General features: G+C 44.5%; 1 long non-coding RNA gene across 1 annotated transcript; it reads right to left on the bottom strand.

Annotated features, from left to right (window-relative positions):
- Positions 1 to 23,953, bottom strand: LOC114895234. The gene is made up of 3 exons (XR_003793457.1): positions 23,806 to 23,953; positions 1,858 to 1,985; positions 1 to 484 (listed from the first exon to the last, which is right to left on the bottom strand). It is a non-coding gene; the product is annotated as an uncharacterized LOC114895234 (long non-coding RNA).
- Positions 23,954 to 25,941: the final 1,988 nt, after the last annotated feature.

Consider the following 25,941-nt stretch of genomic DNA (forward strand, 5'->3'; position numbering starts at 1 on the left):
TACATTAGTTAATTTAATAACCCCACCATCAAAGGGACTTAGTTATTATCACCATTAAAGTTTTATAGGAGAAACCTGTGATCGTCAGCGAGGTTAAGTAACTTTCCCAGGATCGCAGAGCTATTCCCTTAGCAGAGGTGGGACGTAAACTCGGTCCTTTGAACTTCAAACTTGTGCTGTCTTTCCATTAAAAGACCTGTTTACAGTTGGAAGAGCAAGGGCCACGCGTGGGCTAGGGATGCATCTTGTTGCCATTTGAAAAAAAAGCCACACAGATATTAAAGTAAACTACTTCCCTTTTGGTCTTTCCTTTCATATTAGGCGGAGTTCAAAGTAAACCAGTTCTTGTAATCCTCCGATGATTTCTCGCCCTTGTGTATTGATCTGAGAAGTCTCTGGAGTACTTTGCTTCCCAAGGGTTCATCAATAAATGAAGAGGCTTTACCATCATCAGGTCACAAACAGAACAGGGAGTGCAGGGAAACTGGCAGACAAAGGAGAGAATGTGTAGAGGACTGGGGGGCACTGGGTACACCTTTATCCCGACGGCCCCTGAAGAATTCCCAGCCAGTGACCCTGTTCCTTCTTCCCTCCTTCACACCTTTATGGGGTGTAACCACATGAAACGATGCTTCTTCGCTGTGGCAGAAGGAGTCTCAGTCCCATGGATGGGGGGCACCAGGGCCTGAAGGTCCTGTCTGGGAGGTCCCTGCTTTGGGGAGCCCAGCACTGTCAGCTCCCAAGTCCATTGCTGAGCCCCGCTGGCCCCTAGACTTGGCTGCCTTCCCTCTCATACCGCTGTTCACTATTTCCCCAGTCCCCTCCTGCCCCCTCCGCTCTTTCCAGGTTGATGGCAGAGCAGCAGGCCCCCACCCAACTTCCTGTCCCCTGCTGCATCCAAGGGCAGGGTCCCGGGCCCTCTGGTCCACAGGGTCTCACTTCCCAATGAGGAGGGGAGGGTGTGAGGTGAGAAGAGACCAGTGAGGGGAAGGATGAGCGCTCCAGAAGGTCGAACCCCGTGGCCTTGCTCTGGGGTGCTGACGCTGCTGGACGACAACTCCCTACCCTCTTCCTGTTAAATGTCTTGTTCTAGGCCTTCAGGCAAAATTGGGGCTCATTCATAAGGAAGGACCAGGAGCCCCAAACTCTACCACGTGCCAAGTGCTGTGCTGAGTGCCAAAACCAAGATTCACAGGATCCTCAGAAAGATGCAAAACCAGCTCTTCCTGTGCCCATTTTATGGATGAAAGGAAGAAGATGAGAGGCACACAGACGGCACAGCTAGTGGGTGGTGGTTGGCACTCAAATCCCAGCCAGCTGGGACCCCGTCTCTTTCCAAGTGTCCATCTAATGCCCTCTTGTCCCACAGCTGGGACCCCGTCACTAGGTGGCCACTTTTCTTGAGGGCAGGTGTGGGGGCTCTTTCCCCACACTGGTACGCAGCATCCCATGCCTTTGTGTTGGAGCCTGGCTGAGGGGCTGTAGGGCACGAGAAGCCCAGCAGGACCCCGAGCTGTTAGTAGACTTGACTGCTTTGCTGTCTGCTCTTCAGAGCAGCTGGCTGTTAGGGAGCAGTGCTTAGACGAGGCTGCAGTTGGTAACGTGGGCTAGTTGGTTTGCATTTGTTTTTAGACCTCGTTTCCCCGATGTTGGTAATTAGCACTTGGAAGTGTGTCTGTGCTGATGGAATTGCCCGCCCGTAACGTTCCCTGGCTTCTCCAAGCAAGAAAGGGCTTCACCCACCCTTCCTGAGCCTGTGCATGTGAGGAAATAGGAATAATAAAGCGTAAGTCAATCTAGGGTGGACCTGAGATGAACTGGACTTTCACCTACTGGCAAATGCTTCATGCAACTTACTTCTGGCTTGATGGTGTGCCCCATGAAGCCACTCGGCACAAGTTCTGGGTTCCAGTGCAGGCTCAGCCTCTTCCTAACGCTGTGCCCTTGGCGTGAGGCCTAACTTTTCTGAGTTCTAGTTTCCTCATCTGTAAAATGGCAATAATTACAGATTAGAGATAATAGATGCAAAACACCTGACACAGAGTAGGCTATCATTATTACTATTATTATTTTATCCTGGTGTCATAGTCATGGTTCTCCAGAGAATCCAAACCAACGGGATGGATATAAATATAGATATACATACACACACACACACACACACACACACACACACACGATTTATTCTAAGAAACTGGCTCATGGGATTATAAAAGCTGAGAAGCCCCAAGATCTGCATTCAGCAAACTGAAGACCCAGAAAAGCTGATGATGTAATTTCAGTCTGAAGGCCAGTAAGCTTGGGCTCCAAGAAGAGCCAAGGTCTTTTCTGGCCTCCAGACGTTCAGTTCAAGTCTGAAGGCCAGGGAAGACTAATGTCCCAGGTCAAGCAGTCAGGCAGGAGGAGTTTCCTCTTCCTTGCTGGAGGAGGCTCAGTCTTTTTGTTCTATTCAGGCCTTCAACTGATTGGATGTGGTCCACCCACATGAGGGAGGGCAATCTGCTTTACTCAGTTCACCGATTCAGATGCTAATCTCATCGAAAAACACCCACCCAGAAACTCCCAGAATAGCATTTGAACAAATATTTGGGTATCTTGTTGCCCAGTCAAACTAATACAAAATCAACCACTGCACTTGGTACAGCCCAGTTACTTAGCAGTGAGCCCAGATAGGAGAAGCTGAGGACTGGCTTTCAGGCCCATGCTCTTGAAGGACAGCTGCTGAGAAGAGACAGAGGTAGCCTCAGCTGGGAGAGGCAGGTGACGCCAGAGGCCCAGAGGAGGCACTGGGCACCACTGGGACCAGAAGAAGGCAGCCTGTCAATGAAGAGACTCGGGTTCTGGCTGTTGGGAGTGAAAGCACACCCAGGAAGCCAATGTGCCGGGAATAGTTGAGGGTTCTGACCTAAGGGGATATGAGCATGAGAGCACTGAGTGTATCTGCTGCAGAGGCGCAGACCAGGAAGGCTCCTTGGAGGAGGTGACATTGAAAGATGAGGAGGAGCAGAGGTGAGTCTAACAGGCAGAGGAAGCCAGGCATGTAAAAGCCAGCAGGTGGAGAGGACTGGGTTCTCCAGAAACTGAAAGAGTCGTGGAGAGTGGTGGATTGCGAAGGGGTCTTGGTAAAGTCTGCTTTCGCCTTCTTGTTTTATAAAAGGGAGGGGGAAAGGAAGAGGGAGGCTCAGAGACACTGAGTAACTTGCCCAGGTTCACACAGCCAGCAAGGTCACAGACCTCAGTGCTGACTGCATGAGCAGTGGGGGGGGGGGGGGGGGGGGCGGGAGGCAGGTAAGACCATGCTGTCTGAGGGGTGTTGGGGGACTAGAAAGGCAACTCAGGGAGGTCAGCAGACCCTGATCCCCGTTCCTGCCACTCCTGACCCAGGGAGCCTCGGGTGCTTGCTGTGGTTCTTAGAGCAGAAAAGCCTCTCAAGTACAGGGATGTAACTGAACAGACACAGTTATAAATAAAGTGACAGATACCATAGCAACAGGGAAAGCAAAATGAAATACATCATCTTATTGTAAAGGGCAAAATCTATGCTATATATACAACAAGCCAGCATCTCCTTCCTCTTTCTAGCTCTTTCCTACACAAACATTTCAGACTTCACAGGCAACAGGGCCTGTCTGCTCAACTGAAGCAATTCTGATACAGGATTTATACATATCTTTGTACACATCTACTTGTGTGCCCAAGTGTTTAGTTATATAAAGTACATCCAGCTCTGTACATAGAGATACACATTAGATTGTAGATATACATATTATATACCTGCAAAATACTAGGGCATAAGGATATAGGTTCTGTGGCAGATTATATCTTCCAAAGACAGCAACAATATCTCACATCCCGCGTGTCTGTCTACAATGAGACCTTGGCACTCTTCTCCTCGAGGTCTATGCCCCCTCCCTTTGAATCAGGAAGGACTTATTACTACTTCACCCAGTAGAGTGTAGTGAAAGTAAAGCTGTGTGACTTCTGTGGATAAGTGAGAAAAGGCCAGGCAGCTGTCACCAGTTTTTCTTGGGCCACTGGTTCTAGGGGAGGCCAGTCCCCCTGTAAAAAGTTCAATTACCCTGAGGCCACCATGCTGGAGAGACCATGAACTGACGTTTCAATCAAGAGTCTCAACTGAGCCCAGCCTTCCAGCCACACATATCGAGATGCCAGACGTGTGAGTGAAGCTATTTTGTATGCTCCAAATCAGTGTGTCCACCAGCCAAGTACCAAGAATGACCCCAGGTGATGCTATAGAAAACAAATAATCTGCCAAGTCCTGCCCAAAGTTGGGACCCAATGGATTTGTGAGACATAATAAAATGGTTATCGTTGAACCCACTGAGTCTGGGGGTAGTTACTTACATCACACTAGAAAAGTGGAACATGTGCCCACATAAATGTCACAACAGCCACCATCCACCAAGTGTCCAGCATGTGCCATGCCCTGTGCTGAGCCTTGACACTGATCATCTCATTTAATCCTCAAGTCAACACCATAAGGTAAGAATCACAGTCTCCAGTTTCCAGGTGAGGAAACTGAGGCAGGGAAGGTTCATAACTTGTCCTAGGTCTCAAGCAGGAGGCGAGAACGAGAGCCAGGTCTCCTGGGTGCAGAGTCCCCACCTCTAACCATTAGGCTAGACTGCCTCACTGCCGAGATTTGACTGGCGCATCCTTTTAGCTTTTTCTTATGCAGACTCACTCATTTTTATTTTTATTTTTTCAGAAAAATGGGATTCTATTATGCATACTCTTGTGTAACCTGCCATTTTCAGTTAACATATTTCCGAGTCAATACATACAGATCTCTATTATCATTATAAATGGCCATGGCCCACTGAGCCAGATGGGTTTACTCTCATGCATTTAACCAGTCCTCCTGGGGATGGATGGTTAGGTTGTTTAATATATATATTTTAAAAACCATTACAAATAACCTTTTAGAGAACTGCTTCGCACATGTATCTTTTTGCTCTGGTATAATTATTTTCCTAGAACAAGTTCCTATACATCAATAGATTGAGCTCTGCAAAGGTAGTATTTAAATTTCTACAATAGTGTATATGAGCTCCAGTTTATCCAAGCCATTGACAACATGGGGGTTTCTCCATTGCTGTTAATTTCTATCATCAGCACCCTTTCAATGCTGGTTGAAAAGTCCTGTGGAAGTTGGTTAGAGGGCTCATCCTTCCCTCTTTGCAGAGTTAAAACTCACATTTCAGGAAAGACCTTAGAATGGAGTGGTTAAACGTATGAGCTCCATGTCAGACTGAGCTAGGGCTGAATCCCAGCTCCACCACCTTTTCTTATGACCCTGGACAAGTCATTTGACATTTCTGAGCCAGTTTACTTATCTGTAAAATGGGGAAAGAAATAGAACGTCCTCATGGTATTTGTGTAAAGATTTGATAGGACGGTGTAAATAAAGCATAGGGACTTACAGCTCACACGAAGCTAAATTAGCCCATAATATTATATTGTGTCCAAGGAAGACCTCTCAACCTATCAAAGCACAGAGTTTCTGAAGCTTTAGGAAAAGAAAAGGAGCTGGGTGTGGAAAGCGGGTGGATCAAGCAGCATCCCGAGTTTCACTTTTCCTGATGTCCTTCCATAATTTCTGACACTATCTGTCATACTCAATAGGCTGCTTTTGGGGTCAAAGCCAGCAGTAACTCATACCATCACATCGGTTTATAATAGTTCGCAAATTAGAAAATTACAAAACTATATGAGATTCATTATGGAAAAGTAGGGATTTCAGAATGGATATTAGCTGTGTGAGCATGCCTGGGCTTCCTGATCCATCTCCCTTTGAACTGAACTTGACTGTCCCCAATGGCAGGGCAGCACTTGCCCTGGCAAATTCTTCCCACAGACATGCGGGATGTCCGGGGCCTCCTCCCAGGCTCTCCAGTTAGATTAGTCTCTCTTCCTCTCTTGGGTAGGAAAACTGAGGAGCTGAAGGACAGTTGGGAGTAGAAGCTTGGGGTGAGAGGGAAAAGCGCCCCCTCTGCCACTCGCTGGGGCCTCTGGTTCTCTCCACCCGTTGGGATGGTCAGCCAGGGTGCAACTCTGACTTCCAGAGGAGCTCCAGGAAACGCCGCCCTCACTTTTATAGGTCCCCCCCGAAACCCTTCCCTCCTCTTCTTTCTCCTGGGACGCGTGGCAGCCTTTTAACTTTTGCCAAAGACTCCACAATGCAGTTCCCTGAATCTAGGTTAAGCACTCTCTATTCTTCACTCTGGATCTCCAATGACACCCAGTGCTTGTCCAATGGAGACACCCAAAGGTCCTGCATTGGGATTAAATGGCCACACAAGGATCCTCCGAGGAAGGTAACGCAGCCTGCCTGGGCTTCCTCTGTGTGGCCTTTTACTAGAACGGTGATAGTTTCTCAAAGACCTCCAAGTTAATCCAAACCTGAGGATCTTCTTAGATGCATCTCACCATCTGAAGAGTCTAAATAGATACCACGGTGCCAATCTTTCTCAACAACCCCCTGACGACCAGTTGTGAACCCCCTCCCCAGCTACTAGTTATCCTTGGGGAAACGATGTTCTCAGGGCCCAGTTCCTAATCCACACCGCTGTCATCTGCCACTGTCATCAAAGACAAGCAGAATCTCAGAGGCATCTCAGGACAGCAGAGAGACACTTGGTTTCTGGATGCCAGCTACTCTAAGCCAGTGGTCCAGATTCCTCACGTGTAAGTGAAGAACTCTCCCATCAGGAGGTTACTTTTGGTGCTGTGTTAATATCTCCCATTCACACACTTCCTGTCTCAGAAGGTGGCAGTTGAACTATTCTCTTTGTAAAGTTGAGACTTTGCAGTAGTAACCTTGTGTTATACTTTTTTTTTTTTTTTTTTTTTTGCGGGTCACCCCCTCAGACTCTCCCCTTCCTCATGCTGCTTTCAGACCCTCCTTCAGTCCATGCTCCCGGCAGTTCTGGGGTGATCCTGGCTCCTCCTGCCATGATGTGTGTGCTCTGTCCAGCGCCACAGGCCTGAGCTTTGGTGGCTGCTGCCCCTACCTTGATCTGCGGCATCATTTTAGTCTGTGAAGCTGATTTTTGTTGCAGCTGGAGCAGCATCCTTAGCAGCTTCCCGAGCTGAAGATGCAGGTGAGGCTTCTGGAGTTCTGAACCTCCGGGTTTTGTGAGGTCTGACACCTCCACCACAGCCTCGCACCCAGAACTTTGCCTTTCCCGTCTTCGCCATTGTTCAGGCCTAGGTAACTGGCACGGCTTCAGTAGAAGCGAAAAATTTCCCTCTGTTGTACTTTTCCCTGTGGTCATGGCATGTGCCTCTGATGGTCCACTTTCCCCTTATTTCTAAATTCATTTCAAAATCATTTGGCTGAAATTTTAACTTGCTTCTTAAGTGGGCTTCTTTCCTTTTATGCCCCCTGGCTGAGTTCTCTCTCTCCTTTTCTTTTGATTTGCTCTCTTACTGTTAAGAAAATTTTTCAAATGCTGTCTGTATTTTACCTTGTAAGCACAGCACAGCAGAATAGATGGAGCCAAGAAGAGCCGGGCCTTCCAGAACTATCCATCGTTAAAATGAATCTTGACCACATGTGTCCCTCTGAGTTGTACATTCCCCCCAGGAGTGGTTCCTCCATCAGGCCAACCTCTAGCCCAAGCCCTGACACCATCTCTCATCACTTGCTTATTCCCCTGCAATAACCACGTCTTCTCTGGACCCCAATTCCATATATCGTTTGAGTGTGCATGTCCACATTTTTCTGCGCTGTTTCCCCTGGATGACACTTAATACGGCCAGCCTTCTCAGGTGACCCCTTTCAAATCTGTCTAGGTGTGCGTGACCACTTGGCCTGGCTCTCCTTGGGTCCAAGCAGGGCTTGTCCAGTTGTTCCATCGATGGTCTCCACCTGTGGCTTTGAGAATGAGCTTCTATTCAATACATACTTTCTGGACCTAGAATCCCTTCTGAGAGTCACTCTCGTCTGCTCCCTCAGCTCTTGACTCTTTCTCTCTGTCTTAGATTTATTTGGTCCCTGCCATTTCTTATGATCTAGTAACAACTAAAACACATCTTTCCTGTTGGCTCCATCGTTAAGGATGGTTGGGCCCAGGTATATCTTCGTTTCCTTTCCATACCTGTCCAGCTTGTCCTCTGTACCTCACTTACCTCCTCAGCTGTCTGGAGTGGACCCAGATCTCAGCCCCTGCAAAGGAAACCAGCCTTCTCCTGGGCTTATCACTCTGACCTCCTTCATTTCCCTTTCCTGCTTTGGTAACAAATCTGAGGCACATCTTCAACTAGCTAATTCTTCCGTGATTTTGAAGGCAAACCACAATTAGAAAGAGAGTTCCATGTGCAGAACTTTTAAATACCTTTCTTTTTCACCACATTTGTAAAACTGTTATTACATTGTTTTCTAATTCAACATGAAAAGTTGACACAAACCCTACATAATAGGGACCCTGCTACTTTTTTTTTTCTTTTCTTTTTTTTGTCTCTGATGACATCCACCACCTTGTAGTGGATAGAGCTGCAATCTGGGTCTCTGAAATCTGAAGTCATGACTGGGCTCAGGTATCTGTGGGGAGGGGCTGATTCTGAGTCCAATGCTCCCACTTTAAGGCATAACCTTCATACATTACTGCCTCTGTAGCCCACAGGGAAGTTAGCTGCTTTTCCAATTTTAAGTCCTGGCTTATGGTCCCTGCCGAGAAACACAGTAAAAGAAGCAAAAAATTATTCCTCCCACTGTCGACTAAAAAGCCCATGCACTGAAGCTCTGCCTGTTCTGAGGCAGGCCTTCCGCAGGCTAAAAGACTCTCTTTTTCCCATAAGCGGAGGCTTGCCTCATTGGTACTTGCTCAAGTCAGAATCAGCCAGCAACCCCTGAGAATCAGGACTCACTAATGGTCTGGGTCCAATGTCATGTTAACAGTCACTGGAGCACCTGCAGGCGAAAACCCTGCAGGACAAGCTAGAAGCGCCTTGGCCATGCCGGAAGCAATGTCTCCCCACACTATTTTGGGCTCCAAATGGTTATTCCAATGCCTATCCCTGAAGTTCCAGGCAAAACCTTTTATATGTGGGATTTTAAGGGGGGCATTAAATAATACCTGTGTACCCCCAGAGTTTGAAATGAATCAAGATATGACACATAGGAGTCAGAAAAATGGAAATCAAGTATCAGCTCTGTGACCGAACTGGCTGGTTTGGGGACTGTAGCTTCGAGGTGCTGCCCTAATCTGAGCTTCCTACCCCTTTCTCCTCTGCCACACTGAACATGGGCAGCTCAGTCTCCAGGCATCCCCACTGCAGGAGTGTCTGCTGCTTCTCTGAGTTTATCACCTGGATAAGCAGAAAATGTGGCTCTCCTGAGCCCATCGGGAGGCTCAGTGACTTCTCCCCATCTCATTCATCAGAGCACTGACTTGCCCTACTGAGTTCCCTGGAGAAGGGGCTTAGGGTTGAAGGAAGGTCAGAAAGATGCCTCAAGTAGACACTCAGAGAATGGGACTAAGTATTCCCTAACACTAGTCCCGAGGGACTGCAGTCCTGTTTATGCCTGGATAAAACTCCAGTTCTGTGCTGAGAGCTCAAAACACCCTTTAATAAATAGTAAGTTGAGCAAAAGGCAGAGAAACAGAAAGAATTCGAGAAGTATACGAAAACTTTCTGACTCATATGCCTGGACTTCTGCTCAAACCACAGGGCTCCTTTGCCCTGCGGCAACCTGCCAGAGAGGTGCCTGTACGCTAGCTCCGCAGAATTGGTACATCTGCCTGGGGAATCCAGGGCAGGGAGAAACTTGGGGGTGAGTCCTCCAGGACAGGGTAAGAAGTCCAGAGCTCAGAACCAGGGAGAACTCAAGTAGGGTCTCATCGGGATAAGAATACGGTTGGGATAGGAATGGGAGGAAGGTTTCAGATTGACGACTCGAATTTCTGCTATAGCAGAGGACTTACTTTCATTGCTCAGGATGGATGTAATAGTGGGTTTACTGGACTCATTTAAAGAATCTTTGTTATATAGATGAGGAAATGGAGACCTTTAGTGGTAAAGGAAGTTGGCCAATGTCACACAGTGGCTGAGTTAGGATTTGAACCCTGTCTCCTGACTCCCAAGCCCTTGCTCACTAGGAACAGGAGGCATCTTTTGACCCCACTTGTCAAAGCCCCCCATGACTCTCCTGTATCACTCCATCACACAGAGAAGTGCCAGGGGCAGCCGTGGTCTCCTGAGATGATCCATAACTGACATGCAAATCATCTCCCACCCGGACCCTGAGCATCTTTTGACCCCACTTGTCAAAGCCCCCCATGACTCTCCTGTATCACTCCATCACACAGAGAAGTGCCAGGGGCAGCCGTGGTCTCCTGAGATGATCCATAACTGACATGCAAATCATCTCCCACCCGGACCCTGAGCATCATCACGTGTTCTTAAAGAACACACATATGTATACACAAATACTCCCCCAGGTTTGGAGTAGGTAAGAGTCCTTCTGGCATAAGCTAAAAGGGAATAAACAAATACATGGCATATAAAATCCTCAGTAATGGGCGAACAAATTCTAAGTTGGATTGAGGAAGAACAAAATCTTAGAGCAGAAAGAAAACCACTTGAAGAAAACGTCATAAAAACAGCATCCGCCCACTGCTCACTGCTTCCACTCTCCTTCCTGTCAGCTCCGGCCAGCTGGTATCTCCCTCAGCTCCACCTGCCACAGCTTCAAGGTCCTGTTTGCAATTCTCTGTCAAAGTCTCCCCTCAGTCCCTTAAACCTGTGCCTGGAAGACTGCAAGTCCTCAACATGGCTCTTGCCCTGAAGTGCACTTGACTCACGCTCCTTGTCATTCATGTCTTAAGTTTAAATATCATCTCCTCTGAGTGGATATCACTGCCTGTCTAGAAACATTTTATGACATAGTATTATGTATTATACTATGCAGAATACATAGTATTCTACAGATTATTTTGGAGCACAGGGAGTACACAGAAGAAGTGGTAATCCCCAGGAGCCAACATGACCCCCCTATGTCAGATAACTTTCCACTACGGACACTCTTCTTCATGAAACAGTATGAATGGGATGATCACAAACCATTTTCAAGGGCATCCTTTATGGGCAGTCTATGATCTATAATGCACTGACACTGACTTGGGGCTGGATGAACATTTGTGCTCATGAGTATTAATGAATTTATTTCAAGCCAGAGAGAGGCTTCATGGGGTGTGCTCTAACTATGACCCAGCTAGAAGCTCAGAAGACATACTTATTTTTGACCCGATGTTAGAAGGGGCAGATCAGATGTTTGATGGCTGTAGCAAAATTCTAAAGGATTACACAGACTGTAATGATGGACTCACACTAGCAAGATCACATTTAATAAGGAAATAAGGGTAATCCAATGTCCTGAGTGAACACAGGCACAAAAAGTCAATGGCACAGGTGGGGGACAGGGGAGACCCGATTTAACAGCAACCCACATGCAAAGTATTTGAAACTTTTTTGAATCATAAAGGTTAAAAAAGTATTTTTCAAAAAATTCACCAATGAACATTTCCACCAGCTTCAGGACCTAGTAATCCACTTCTAGAACATTCTCCTAAGTACATGATAATAGATTTTGACAGAGATATGTATATACAAAAGTATTAAATTAGTGCAGCATTAAAGTAGTGAAAAATGGAGACAGCCTTAATTTCTAATTACAGAAATAGTCAATGGAATATTATGTTTCATTGAGTGTCACGTTTGCAAAGAATACTGAATGACAGAGCATAAGCTTTCCGTTTTACAATGCTATCTTTCCAACTCAAGTTGTGCCTCTGATGACAATATTTTAGCCTTCATGGAAAAACTGTGGGGAAAATTTGCAGGTAAATCACATCATGCAGTCAATCATTTTCTCAGCCTCTGTATGAGGTCATCTCCTGAAGCATCCTAGTGTCCCAGAAGGAGGCAAGGAAAGGGCATTTGAGGGTCAACGAGGTCTTGAATCAAGCCTGTCTCACATAAATACTGGGCCATCAATGCCATTTCCATGGTCAGTGACCCCCCCAGGGAGAAAGATGCTATGAGGCATCATTTCCTTTAATATTTATTCCTCAAATTTCCCCAGTATAGAAATCACTTAAGAAACTGTCAGTTTTCCAGACACTTTTATTTGCAGCTTGCAGATTGCATCAATAAAGTGGTGCACCCATGACTCTCCCTGTATCCATCCATCATCAACACCAGTGCAAACCAGGCCCTTCACTTTTCCTCCTGATCTCTCCTGTAGTCATCTGCAGACCTCCTTATAGGAAAGGAGTTTAAGGTGAAAAACTCCAGTTGTACACTCTGCTTCAATTCCCAGGCGGATAAGATAAATGGCGTTCAAGAAGGTGTTGTGCCTCTAATGACAAAACACCGAGGAATTTCTGGAGCACTGTTAATTAATGCATTCAATCCTAGGACCATGCTTACACAGTTATAAGAATCAAGATATTTTCAAGGTGACAGAGGGAGCTTTAGAGTCATTTTTTTGAGGTTGGTTAAGAAACTACTGAAGAATGGCAAAGCGCAGAGGCTTAAAGTCAGACTAGAACTTGTTTGAATACAAGGTCTATCACTCATCACTTAGACAAGAACTTGACCAACCCGTTCCTCAGATTTTCAGAAAAAGTATCATGTGAAAAATAAGTGCCTACTTTCTAGTGACACTGGCAAGATTAAACGAGGTGATGCATACAAATGTTTAGTGCACTGGCCTATCAACCTAGTGCTTAATAACTAGGAGTCATTTTATTTTTCCATAGGAAATTGCAGGGACTTTGGAATCAACTAGGCTTGGGTTTATTAGTTTGTCTCAATGTATGCAATGTACTGAATCTCCAGAACCTTGGTTTTCTTACCTATAGAATGAAGAAAAATAAAACCTTTAAAATAGTTGCTATAGAGGTTAACTGGGGACTAGCATAGTCCTGAAATGGGGTAGAGTTTCAGTTGATGTTTATGGCCTGCCTTTCTGCATTCTTCGCGTGAGAATCCAGGTACTGTGCTGTCTTTTTGATGCTAATCATATTCTTATACCATAAAATGCTGCTTGTATAGGGTGTCCTTCGTTTAAGTTGGACCCCTCCCCCCTTCATTTACCCAGAACTCTGTCCTTAAAGGGGTTGCCTATGGCCATTTTGATGGTTTGGGGAGAAAATTCCAAAATAGAGTATAATAAATGTGGTTAGGAAGATTTCCTGTGGGGTAGGAAAGAGAGAAATACTCTAGATTAGAGTAGCAATAGTTTATTTATTTAGAAGCTCATTAAGGCCAAGTCTTAGGTAAAGAATGTGCTCCCTACCCTTTTTCTCTTTCAGCCCAATTCTTGTAATCTTCTGACTTCTCTACCAGGGGATGGAGTTAGAGACACGTTGACTCATGACCAACCCCATGAAGAATCCGGAATTCCTGGCGTTTGACTTTTCCCTTGATCATATCTATTATAGCTGCCTTGGGACAGCCAGTGGATCTCTGGTCCCCAAACTTGAAACAGCGGGGGATGGGGACAAGAGTATAAGCAGAGGGTTAATTGATGAGAAAACTCATTTTTGCAATGTTCCAAGGGAACGTTTACAATGTTCCAACGTAAATTCAGAGATTTACGTCACTTTTCAAGGCATAACGGCGATTACTTCCGGTCAAGGCTCAGGCACTCCTGTCCAGGGAGTCTTCCTTTCCCTCTTGCCTCCGACTGTGGTCCTTCCTATAAATTTAGTGTTGGGGGATTGAAGTGAAGGGAGGAATGGTGCAAAGGCTACACAGAGGCAAATGGCAGAAGATGAAGTTCTGGGAAGAAAGTTCTTAAGAAAAGTTTGCATCTTGGCTCAACTTCTTGCTTTTTTCAGTATGACTCAGTTTTGGTGAGAAGTAAGTGTTTTGGCTGCTCCTCAAGAACAGAGCCTGTTGTCGATGAGGACTTGGGACGGCATGCTCTCCTTCTCTCTGAAGACCCGCTGTCCTCTCTCCCCAAATCCGTCTGCTCTGGCTCAGGAAAGAATGCTAAACGCAGCACGTATGTGTCAGAGATGCCGCACGGTGTCTGCTACAGCCCAGCCATCTGGGGGAGCCGGAGCTGCCAACTTGTCACCACGCAGGGAAATCCACGGCGCATCCTTCCCCACTTACCAGGTGTAAGTTCTCTCTTCTCTGATTAAGCTCTCTGGGGGTGGTGGGGGGAGGGGTGTGACCAAGGCAGCCATATCAGCAAAGTTAGGGTTTTAAGATTTCTTGTTTCACAAATGAGACTCTTAGCATGACAGTTGAATTTTTATAGAGGATAAGGCACACAGGTCAGGGGTGAGAAGAAATTTAAGGCAGGGTTTTCACCCCGGGAGTTTTAAAAGTAATGATATCTGATGCCACTCTCAGAGATTCTGGTAAAATTGAAAGAAGGTGTGGCCTGGGCATCGGGATTTTTAGAAGTTCCCTGGGTGATTGTAACGTGCTACAAAGTTTGAAAGCCACCGGTTGGGAAAAGTGCTTCTCAAACTTTAATTTGCATGAGAAGCACCTGGGCATCTTGTTGATGGGGATAGCCTGAGATTCTTAACTTCTAATAAGCTCCTAGGTGATGCTGGTGCCACTGGTCTGTAGAACACACTTTGAGTTGTGAGGCTCCAGATCTGAATATCTTTCAACCTAGAATATAGCCTCCTTCTCTGTCTGCTCAGAGAACAAATTCAAGACTCAGCTTAAGTATCCCCTGGTCTCAAAGACCTTAACTTCTTATGCCATTTCCTTGCCCTCAGAAGAAGTGATCGCTCCTTTCCACGTGCCCTTACTTGAACTGACACGGCTCTCGGTCTCCTTGAAATCCAGTGCATTTCCTGCTTCCTTTTGCATCTCCTGTGTAGTCAGGCATCATAGCAATTTACTGAATAAACAGGTATGACCCCCCCCACCCACCCACCGCCTCCGCTCTAGTTACCCTGCTTCATTTCACTTTATAACTGTTACGGTGATTTGCTCATTGTCTGTCTCCCTCCATTAGAATATAAGTGTCAAAAGGAAAGGGATTTTTAATCTTCTTGTTCACTGGTCTACTCCCAGTGGTCCGGCACATTGTATATGCTCAATAAATATCTGCCGAATGAATGAATGAACGTTAGACAAGGCACGTATCCAAGGTAAGGCAGTGTCCACCATGACACTTGTCATTTATTGGGCTGGGGGAGATGGGGAGTGTAGTGGGTGTGGGAAATTAGGCAATGCAGAGCAGTCTAGACTCACTTGTGCATTTTTTTCTTTTTGTTTTTATTATTTTTTAATTGAAGTATATTTAATTTACAATGTTGTATTAGTTTCAGGCGTACAGCACAGTGATCTAGTTATACATACATATATAAAATATATATACGTACACACATACATATATTCTTTTTCAGATTCTTCTCCCTTATACGTTATTGTAAAATATCGAGTATAATTCCCTGTGCTGTACAGTAGGTCCTTGTTGGTAATCTATTTATATATAGTGTGTTTATGTTAATCCCAAACCAGAGCTGTCCACACAGTACCTGGCACATAGTAAAAAATGCCTCTAGTAATCTTCTAATAATTTTTCTCTGCTTCAATATAAGTCTTCAATGCTTCTGTAAACCTCAAGGTCAACACATTGTACATCACTACACCCACCCACCAGTCACCTACCCATCCATCCATCCACATGTATTTTTTGGTAAATGTCCAACAATAAACTTCTTTTTAATTAGGCAAGGGAGTTCACTGATGTCCTTTGTTCAGCTGGTAAACACAACAAATATATTTTTTAAAAATTCCTCTCTTTGCTGAGTGAAAAATGTAGGTTCCGAGATCAATCAGAAAAACATGCTTAAAGGTCAAAGACAGAAGCAATTCCACTCTTGTCTATATTTTCCCATTAACCTAAGGTTCCCATTAACCTTAGATGTTCATATCCTTCTTTGTTGATTATGAACCAGAGTCAGTCAGAAATGAAATGCCTTGCTCATGGCAGAGTTCATTTCAGTGTTTTTCTGGGTAGAGTGGGAGAAGTGGGGAATCAGAGAAATAAAAGAGTATTAACTCCCCAGGCAGACCCAATGTAGGACCCTGTTGAGAGACGTTATTGACTAGATGCTTCTATAGAGACCTGCCAAAAATAGGACTGGAGGTAATAGGAATGAACAAGCTCTAGCCAGACAATCATTCTGTATCACTCACTGGCCCAAAATTGTTCCCTGTGATGTGCTTCCCAGTTATTTGTCCAGATTTCTATGATCTTAACAGATTGCTCCTGGGTAGAAAATAGCTTGACTTCTCCAAGCTCTGACAACCCTTAATTCTCCTCGTTAATTCTTTTGTAGCCTGTGTGGATTCCAGAGGGAAACACACTTATCTGGCTGTCTGCTTCAGGGGATGATTTCCCCAGGATTGCTTGAGAAGCTGTACGCAGGGAATCGTAACGCACAGAATGATTAGGGGCAGAGACTTTTGTTTCTCATGGGAGTTTAGCCTTCGGAAACCAGCAAAGCCATGTCTCCAGGAGACAGCCAGTCCACGCGGTTTAACCGGCAGAAGCTGGCAGCCCAGGGGTAAGGGATGGGAAAGGCAGAGGAACATCAACTGAGCCTTGTTGGGGTGGAGGATTTTGCAGCTTCCAGCAGCTGTGACGTAGCGTCTGACCCTCGGTTCATTCCTCTCCTTTCCCATTATGCACAGATGTCTCTATATTATTTCCTAAAAATGCCTAAAATCTTTATTTTAAAAAGTTGCCCATTTGATCGTTTTGACAGCTGAGACAGAGATACTGGAAGCTTGCCTTTGCTCCATCACTAACCAGTGATCCAGCTTGGCTAAGCCTGTTCCCCTCTCTGCACCTGTTAGCTCATCTCTACAATGAGAAGGGACCCAGAATAGTGGTTACAAATACAGTCTCCATGTTCACACCAGCTCTGCTTCTTAGTAGCAAGGTGACCTCTAGAAGTTGCTCAACCTCCATTTTCTCATCTGTAAAATGGGGAGCTCCACAGTACCTCATAAGTTTGTTGTAAAGATTAAATGCATCAATATATGTAAAGTGCTTGGTACAGTGCCTGGCACGTGTTAAGTGTGACACAGACATTTGCTATTTTTAAGAGCAGAGGATTGCTGTTTAAGGTTCCTCCCTTCTAGATTTGAAAGATGAGTCATTACCTCAATGGATATTTTTGGCAGCCTACCCAGCATTCATTTCTCTATTTTCCCTGTTGCAAAAGCCCCAAATATCCTTTGTAAAAACACCCACAAGAACCCCCTGTGTGACAACGCAGCACTGTTACAGACGGTACTGACTCTTCTCCAATGACAGGGAAACAAGTCACTCAGTAAATTTGTTAAAAATAAATTGCAAAAAAAATATTTGGCCAAAGCATCCTTAGTAAACTTGAATAAAATCCACGCCCCCCCCCCCCGACACAGTCTTTTACCAGGTTGTTTCTGATGCACTTTATGAGATGTGCTGTATCAGAAAAGATCTCCCTTCTGTTCCCATCCGTAGTCTCTCTTTGTTATGGTTTCAAAAAACAAAAAATATGAAACCAAATCTGGACACACAGGTTTTCTGGAGGGCATGATGATGATCGGTTTCATCCATAAGGCAATTACAAAGAGACTCCATATTCATTCACTGATTTTATTCTTATGATAACGTTCAGAGGCCCCATTTTGGTGGGGGAGGGGGGACACTGAGCCTCTGAACAATACTAAACTGAGATTCTTGGAAGCCTAGTGACCCTTCTCACTGGAGGGGGAGGTGAGGCCAGAATCTCAAACATGACATCCTCCTTTCTGAAACATTTTCACTGGATTTCTAGGAAACCCACACTCTCCTGTTCCTTTTTCTAATCTTTAAAGTCAAGGGCCTAGGACTCTGTCCTTGTCCCTCTCCTCCACGTACACTCTCCCATTAGATAAACTCCTTCGGGCTTATGGCTTTCCATACTGTCTACTTGCTGGCTGATGTGTTGATTGTCTGTATTTCATTAGAATGAAGTTTCAACATGGCAGGATTTTAACTGCTTTATTCAATTCTGTACCTACAGAGTCTGAAACAGTACCTGGATTTCATTTCCTTTGGATAATAACTGTACCAATTTACACTCCCACCAACAGTGCACAAGGGTTCCCTCTTCTCCACATCCTCACCAAGACTTATCTTTTGTCTTTTTGAAAATAGCTGTGGGGCTTCCCTGGTGGCGCAGTGGTTCAGAATCCGCCTGCCAGTGCAGAGGACACAGGTTCGAGCCCTGGTCCGGGAAGATCCCACATGCTGCGGAGCAACTAAGCCCGCGAGCCACAACTACTGAAGTCTGCGCGCCTAGAGCCCAGGAGCCACAACTACTGAAGCCCGCGCGCCTAGAGCCCGTGCTCTGCAACAAGAGAAGCCGCCGCAATGAGGAGCCCGTGCACCGCAATGAAGAGTAGCCCCCGCTTGCCGCAACCAGAGAGAAAGCCCGCGCGCAGCAACGAAGACCCAACGCGGCCAAAAATAAATAAATTTATATAAAAAAAGAAAATAGCTATATATGTTCATACACACATGAAATATAATAAAATATTCAACCTTAAAACAAGAAGGAAATCCTGTCATTTGCAACAACAGGGATGAAACCAGATAACATTATGCTAAGTGAAATCAGCCAGACCCAGAAAGACAAGTCCTTCATGACCTCTCGTACGTGTGTAATCTCCAAAAGTAGAACTCATAAAAGCAGAGAGTAAAATGGTGACTTTCAGGGGCCGGGGGCAGGTGAGCGAAATGGGAGATGTTGGCCAAAGGGTACAAAGTTTCAGTTATGCAGGATGAATAAGTTCTGGAGATCTAACATTCAACATGTGACTACAGTTAATAATACTGTATCATATACTTGAAATTTGAGAGCAGATCTTAAGTGTTCTTACCACAAACACACAAAATGGTACTTATGTGAGGTGATGGATATGTTAATGGGCTTGATGTGGTAATTATTTCACAATGTATACCTACATCAAAACCACATAGTATATTTTAAATATGTACAATTTTTATTTGTCAGTGATACCATAATAAAGCTGGGGAGAAGAAATAAAACCGTTACTGGAACTTAGTAGGCACTCAATAAATGTGTGAAGGGTGAATGATGTATAATTTCAAATACAAAGAACTTGCTTTGTATTCTCTGTCATTTCCGAGGTTGGCAATGCAGAATAAAGCTTCTCAACCACTTGACCACGGTTTGCCTTTGGGACTGGATAATTCTCTGTTTGCGGGGGCCTGTCCTGTGTGTTGTAGAATGTTTAGCAGCATCCCCAGCTTCTGTCTACTAGATGCCAGTAGAAATCCCCACTTGTGACAACAAAAAAAATCTCTCCAGCCCTTAAGTTCTAGCTATGTGACAAGTAATTTACCTCTCTGAGTCCCAGTCCTCATTATAAATAAGGGGTTAGACTACCCACCCCATAATGCAGTTGTGAGGATTAAACGAGGTAATGTGTCCCAAAATAGCCAGGATGGTGTCCCCTTAATGTTCATTTCCCTCTTGGCTCTGGGACTGAGCTCCTTCATGTATCCAGGTTTCATTACTCATTTTGAGTCCTACTTCTTCTCTTGGTTTTGTCTCACTTGCCTGTTTTCATGGCCTCGGATCCTCCCTCTTTGTCCCAAGAACTGGGAACTTCTTCTTACAGCCAGCCTTCTAGCCACTGGATATGTCTCCATTCTGAATCCCTCATCTGGTTCTGAGATGCAGCTCCATCTCAACTATTTTCTCCCAGGCTTATTCCATACTTGAACCTCTCCTATCCTATCACCTTTCCAGCCACCTGAACTAAATCAAGGTTATTCTCAGACCAGCAGCTCACACTGGTGGGGATGAGGAGCAAATCAACATGCCTGGGGTTTGTGCCATCATCTTCCACCCCACACAAAGACAACTACTTCTCTGGCTCTGGACTTCTCACCTCATAAATTAGAAGACTTGTTAGTTGTTGGCTGGAGTTGCCTTTTCCATTGACCATGAGATAAATATCTATTTGTCTTCCTAGAACCAGCTGAATTTTAAGTTTCCTTCCCATTTCAACCTTGTGTGTCCAGGTTTCAAACATGGGAGTGAAAGAATAGTTGAGTGTTAAGAAAGTTAAGAACTAAGGGTTAAGAATAATTAAGGGTTAAAGTGAAGAACTTCTCAGTCAGAATTATGGTTCCCTCTTCTGTCCCCATCTGGCTGCTTTCTGGTGATGGTGTGATGTAGTGAATAGGGTCCAGGTTTTGGGGTCAGATGAACTGTAGGGGATTGTCACTCTGCCACTCACCAGCACTAGCCATGCAAACTTAGGTAAGTTAGTTACTCATTCTGAACCCCTGACTCTCTTTTGTTCTCCACCAGAAATCGCTCTTATGAGGGCTATATGTATAATGTATGGAAAGCCCCAAGAAACAGCATCCAGCACAGTACGGGCCTTTGTTAAATGTCATTTTCTCTTCCCTTTATATTCCCAGTCTAGTACCTCTATTTAATCCTCCTACAATCTAGAATTATACTGTCACCTCTTTTTGGGCAAGGGTCCTGTTTCATTAATCTTTACATTTTCCTACCCTCTATTCTTGCATATTGCTTTTGCATAGTTAAGACTTGATTAAGTGTCTATTGGATGAAATGGACTTGAAATTTGACATGCTGTAGGACAGGAAATAAAAATAAATCATAATAAAATATAGTTGAAAATAATGAAAAAAATCTGAATATGGAAGAACCAGAATGATAAAGAGAAATTGGCCTGGGAATTCAATCCATGCTGTTTTCACCTAGGCTTTGTGTGGGTGAGCAGTGATGAAGAGCAAGGACTTTGCAATGAGACAGAGCTGGGTTTGGAGTCAGAGCAATCCAGGACCTAGTAGAGTATCTGCCACACAACAAATGTTTCCAGTAATAACTACTTAATGAAGCTTGTAAATGTTTTAATATATTTGACTCTAATTACGTCACATACAAGCAATTATTTTACTTCTCTGAGACTTGATTTATTAATCTGTAAATTGGGAATAATAATGAGAATGAAACAAATTAATGTAAATAAAGAAAGTGGCCAAGTGCCCAGCACACAATTTGTGTGTAACACATCATAGATACTACCGCTGCAGAGTCTCTGCTTTACCTTGGGCTCGCTATTTGTGAATATGGTTAATAAAAATTCCTGGATGTTGGTAATAATATCCCATGGCACACTGGGCTAGCTTTTGGAATACTGAACCTAGAAAAAACAGTGAGGTATAAAGTGGACCAGCTCTAAAGCCTGCACGCTGTGTGCTGGGAAAATCACCTTACTTTTCTGATTCTCCGTGTCTGTAAGCGTACGAAGTAGTTGTGACCTAGGATCTTTTCTAGTCCTAAAAGGCTTTGAGCAGGACTAACTGACCTTGACAGGTCCTTCCACTTTTAAGAGCGCACGATTAGAAGAGTAAGCTATATGTCCCTAAATATCGGCCACTGACATCTGTGTGTGTGTGTTTGGTTGCGGGGAGGGGAGCTGGTACTGGGGAGAGTGTGTTGCTGATCCGGAGGGGCAGAGAAGGGGCGTAATACGTGTTGATTATCTATCAGACCGAGAATATGTGTCACTCTTCATATATTTTATATATTCCCACAGAAACCCTGTCAGAATTGAGTTCTGAGCTCTGCTTTCCCCATAAGGAAATTAAGGTTGAGAGATGTTAAGTAACCTGGATAAAGACCCAAGAGGGAAAACTGTTTTTTTTCTTTTCCTCTGTGCTGCCCCTTCCTCAATCCAGCCTCTCATCGGCTAGTGCCTGGATTATTCGTTCAATCGGTGTGACTGGGGACCTCGCAGCCTGCTCCCCTCCAGTCCAGCCTCCGTGATGTTGAGAATAAGACCATTTTATTTCCCTTCAGGAGCCTAGACTAGCCCTGAGGGGAAATCCAAGCTTCTTAGCACAGTTTCCAAGGTCCCAGATGATCTGTCTCCCACCTACCTCTCCAGCTGCATTGTCACTTTCATCCTTTCATCTGTATTTACTGAGCACCTCCCTCATCCCGGACATTTTGCTGGGCTGCCTCCATAAAGGTAAGAGGTGGTCCTGCCCCTTATTTATAATGTAGTAGGGTTAGACATACCATAATCAACTAACCACACAGACACCTGCCCCAATCTATCTGTCTATCTATTAATCTATCTATCTATCTCTCTATCATCTATCATCATTATCATCACCTATTAACAATAACTAACATTTATTAAGCACTAATGATCAAGGAACTACTTTAACTGTATTTTTTTCACTTAAACCTTCCAACAAGCCTATGAGATAGGCATTTTTATTTCCATTTTCCAGGTAAGAAAACTGCCTCATAGACAGTTTAAATGTCTTGCCCAAGGTCACACAGCTAGGAAGTGGCAAGGCCAGGATCTGTGCCCAGGAAGTGGCCTGGACTCTCCACAACCTGCTACTACTCCAGTGTATGGTTACAGACGGTGACAGGTACCACAGAAGAAAGGCTTGGGCTACTATCAGCGTGCAGCTAGTGGTGGGGAGCCTGAGGAAACAGTTTTAAAAAGTGATTTTTTTCACCCAACTGCCCTCATTCCTTCCACCCATTATGCACACTGGCCTCCAACAGAGATGAACCCCTTGCTGCTCTTTGCTCTCTACAGCCTTCCCATCATTCCGGATGCTGTTTCCTCTGTGTAGAAGGCCTGCGCCTCTTCATCAGCCTAACATCTGCTCATTCTCTCATTTGCCAAGCACCTGCTGGACCTGCTACTGTGTCAGACACTCTGCTAGAGTTGGTGTCTACAGAGATAAACGGACAGGAACTCTGCCCTCTGGTGCTCACCATCTGGAGGGGAGATGGACAGAAAGAAAAGAGAAATACAGCCTGCCTATTCCACAGAACACTAACACCATTTTTAATAACAAAAATACTATATAGTGTGTATATTTTTAAGCCTAAGATGAGTTTTTAATTGTTACCAGATCAACAATCTGAAATCTTCTAGTGATTTTTTTCCTCCGTGCAATAAACCCTGTCTTCCCATCCCATCCCTCTTTCCCCTTTGTCCCTTCCTCCCTCCCTCCTTCCTTCCTAGTCATCCCTTGGAGGTGATGTGAGTACCTCCTTTGCTTTCCCCATGTCAGGCACTGCACCTGTTGATCATCCTTCAAAACTCAGTATGAGGCCCTCCTACAGAAGGCCCTTCTTGAACCACAGGTTCCCAAGAAGGTTGAGGAGGGGCCTCTTCTTTCTGCTCCCACTGTCTCCTGCGAGAAATGATCCTGAGGCTACAGTGGGAAGGTCTGCTCTCTGCCTCTACTGTAGACTATTCACTCCGAGGGCAGGGACTCTATATGTAGAGTTTGATACAGTGCCTGCATAATGCAGTAGATGTAGGTACTCAGTAAATATTCATTCCATGTGTAAATAAATTAAATTCAGGAAGAAACCACAATGGAAAATATGCAGACAAAAAGGACTTGATTACAAAACTCTTAAGTCTCTTGCAACCTGAAATTCTATGAGATGTAAATTCTCTGGGTACTTATGCCAGGCAGTCTGCAAACCTGATTTCCCTTTGCACAGTCTGTCTCTTGTGATAGCAGGCATCAGACACATCTCTTTACTTAAGACTTATGTAGAACCTCTGATTTTTAGCTGAGCACATGACCACCCAGAGTGAAATCTGTATCTCTTAGACTCTCTTCCAGCCAAATGCAGCCAATAGGAAGTTAGGACCCATGCTACATGACATTTTCACTTCTGTCTTTAAAAATAGGCGACATTCCCCTACCTCAGTCCTCCTGGCTGGAGTATCCATCCAGCCATGTGTGGTCAAATATTCATTCAGACAAGGGCCATGCCCGAGGGATGGTGGAGCAACAAGACAAGAACTGGAGTCTCCGGTAGCTTGGAATCCTTACGGATCTTGGAACACTCACCTCCAGACCTAAAGGAAAGAGAGACAAAATAGACCTCAATCTTGTTTGAGATGCTGTTATGTGAGAACTCTGTTACATGGAGCCATATCCAATATTGACCAGTACACTGATCTTCCTTTTATAGAAACACAGATTGTCAGAGGCATATGGGACTTTAGAATTAATCTAATCCAGTGTTTCTTAACCTTTTTGGAGTCAAGAATATTTTAAAATTTGATGGAAGCTCACTACTATAAAATAACATAAAATGCATGTCCATAGTAGACCATGGCCCTCTCCTGGTTAAGCATTCCTAGTTTGGTTGTAAACCTTCATTTTAACCACAAGCAAGCTGTGGTTCAGAAAGGCCCTAAAATTTGCAGACAGTCCCATGGGAAATTGTACCAGTATCCCTGATTTATTACCCCCCAAGTTGGTGCTTTTTCCCCCAAAAGACACTGTGTAGTTTCCCTGGGCAATGTTCCAGTGATGGCTATCTGATGGGGCTTCAGAGATATTTTAGGTTTCTTGGTAAATATTGATGACTTAGCCTTCTTTATTCATTCATTCATTCAATCATTTATCTACTTTAGAAGCAATTATTGAGCATCTTCCAGGGTTAGGCACAGGACTATGCCCTGTTACACTATAGTGAACAAAACACAGATATTACTCCTATTATTATGGGGCTTACATCCAATGGATGAGTCAGATGTTAAACAAGTCAGAACACAAATGCATTTATAACAAATTGGGGTAACTACTATGAAAGAAGTAAATGGGATGGTAGCAGAGAATATTAAATAAGGGGATCTGCTGGGAATGTCAATTTTGTGGAGTTGACATTTAAGCTGAGATGAAAGATGAGAAGAAACTGGACATGTGGAGGGTAAAGGAAAGGGTATTCCAGGCAGAGGGAACAAACTATGCAAAGATCTTGAGAAGGAGGAAGTTAGAATATTAAGGAGCTGGAAGAAAGCTCACTGTGGTGGGCTCACCTACCTAAGGAAGAAATTGAAATGGAGGTCAGGGCAAGATCGAACAGTCCCAAGTGGACCCCTGATGGCCTCTTAAGAAATGTGGGCTTTCATTGTAATTACAATAAGAAGCCGTAGGAAGCTTTTCAAGAGACAGCCTTTATCACTTCTTCCAGAGGGAGAAGTGATGTGATTCTAGGTTTTCAAAAGACCGCTGTGGTTGCTTTGCGAAAATGAATTGGGAGGGTAGATAAGAGTAGACACAGGGTGGCATTTGAGAGGATACAGTTGCAGCCCATGTCACTGACAGTCAGCTTGCACAGATGGATTTGAAATGTATTTTGGGCGTAGGAGGTACTTTGGCTTTTGGTGGGGGACTGCTGCAGAGTGTGAGAGGACAGCCAACAGGTCTCTTGCAAATCGTAAAGGATTCTTCTAAGGAATTCTCCAGCAAAGTGCGCCCAGATATATTCTAAAGTTGATGAAAGATCCTTGTCAACAGCTACTGACCTGTTCACAGACCTTTCCTAGGATGCCAAAGCAAAACAAGGTTAAAATCCAGATTGTTTCAGCAGGCTAGATGCCATTTCTTAACGGAAAGGGTGGAAGTTGCACATTCAGAATAAGGCCAGAGAGAATTTATTTCATTTTAAAAAATAAATTACCACAAATAACTCATTGATTTGATTTGGAAGAGAATAAGATGTGTGCTACAGTTTTGGGGTTATGCTTATATGAACTGACTGAAAAGGTAGAAATTTAGAACTTCAATTATAGAAGATTTTGGAAAACATTTTCATTTAATTACTCATTATAATTATGTTTCTATGGCAATAACTTGGCATTTTAGAACCCAAAATAGGCAACAGTTGATCACTCATCTACCTTAAAGCAACAAGTGGATGAATATGGTGAAGGTTCTCTGTCATTATCTCTTTTTCAGTCAGGAAAGCTGAGTCCTTCCCTGACTGAGTTCAGGCCTCAGAAGCTTGCTGGAAAATCAAAGCACCCTTCACCTCCCCCCACCCTCAC

This window comes from Monodon monoceros, unplaced genomic scaffold (genome assembly GCF_005190385.1).
Source record: "Monodon monoceros isolate NGI ecotype Baffin Bay Population unplaced genomic scaffold, NGI_Narwhal_1 Super_Scaffold_14, whole genome shotgun sequence".
In the NCBI taxonomy this organism is placed as follows: domain Eukaryota; kingdom Metazoa; phylum Chordata; class Mammalia; order Artiodactyla; family Monodontidae; genus Monodon; species Monodon monoceros.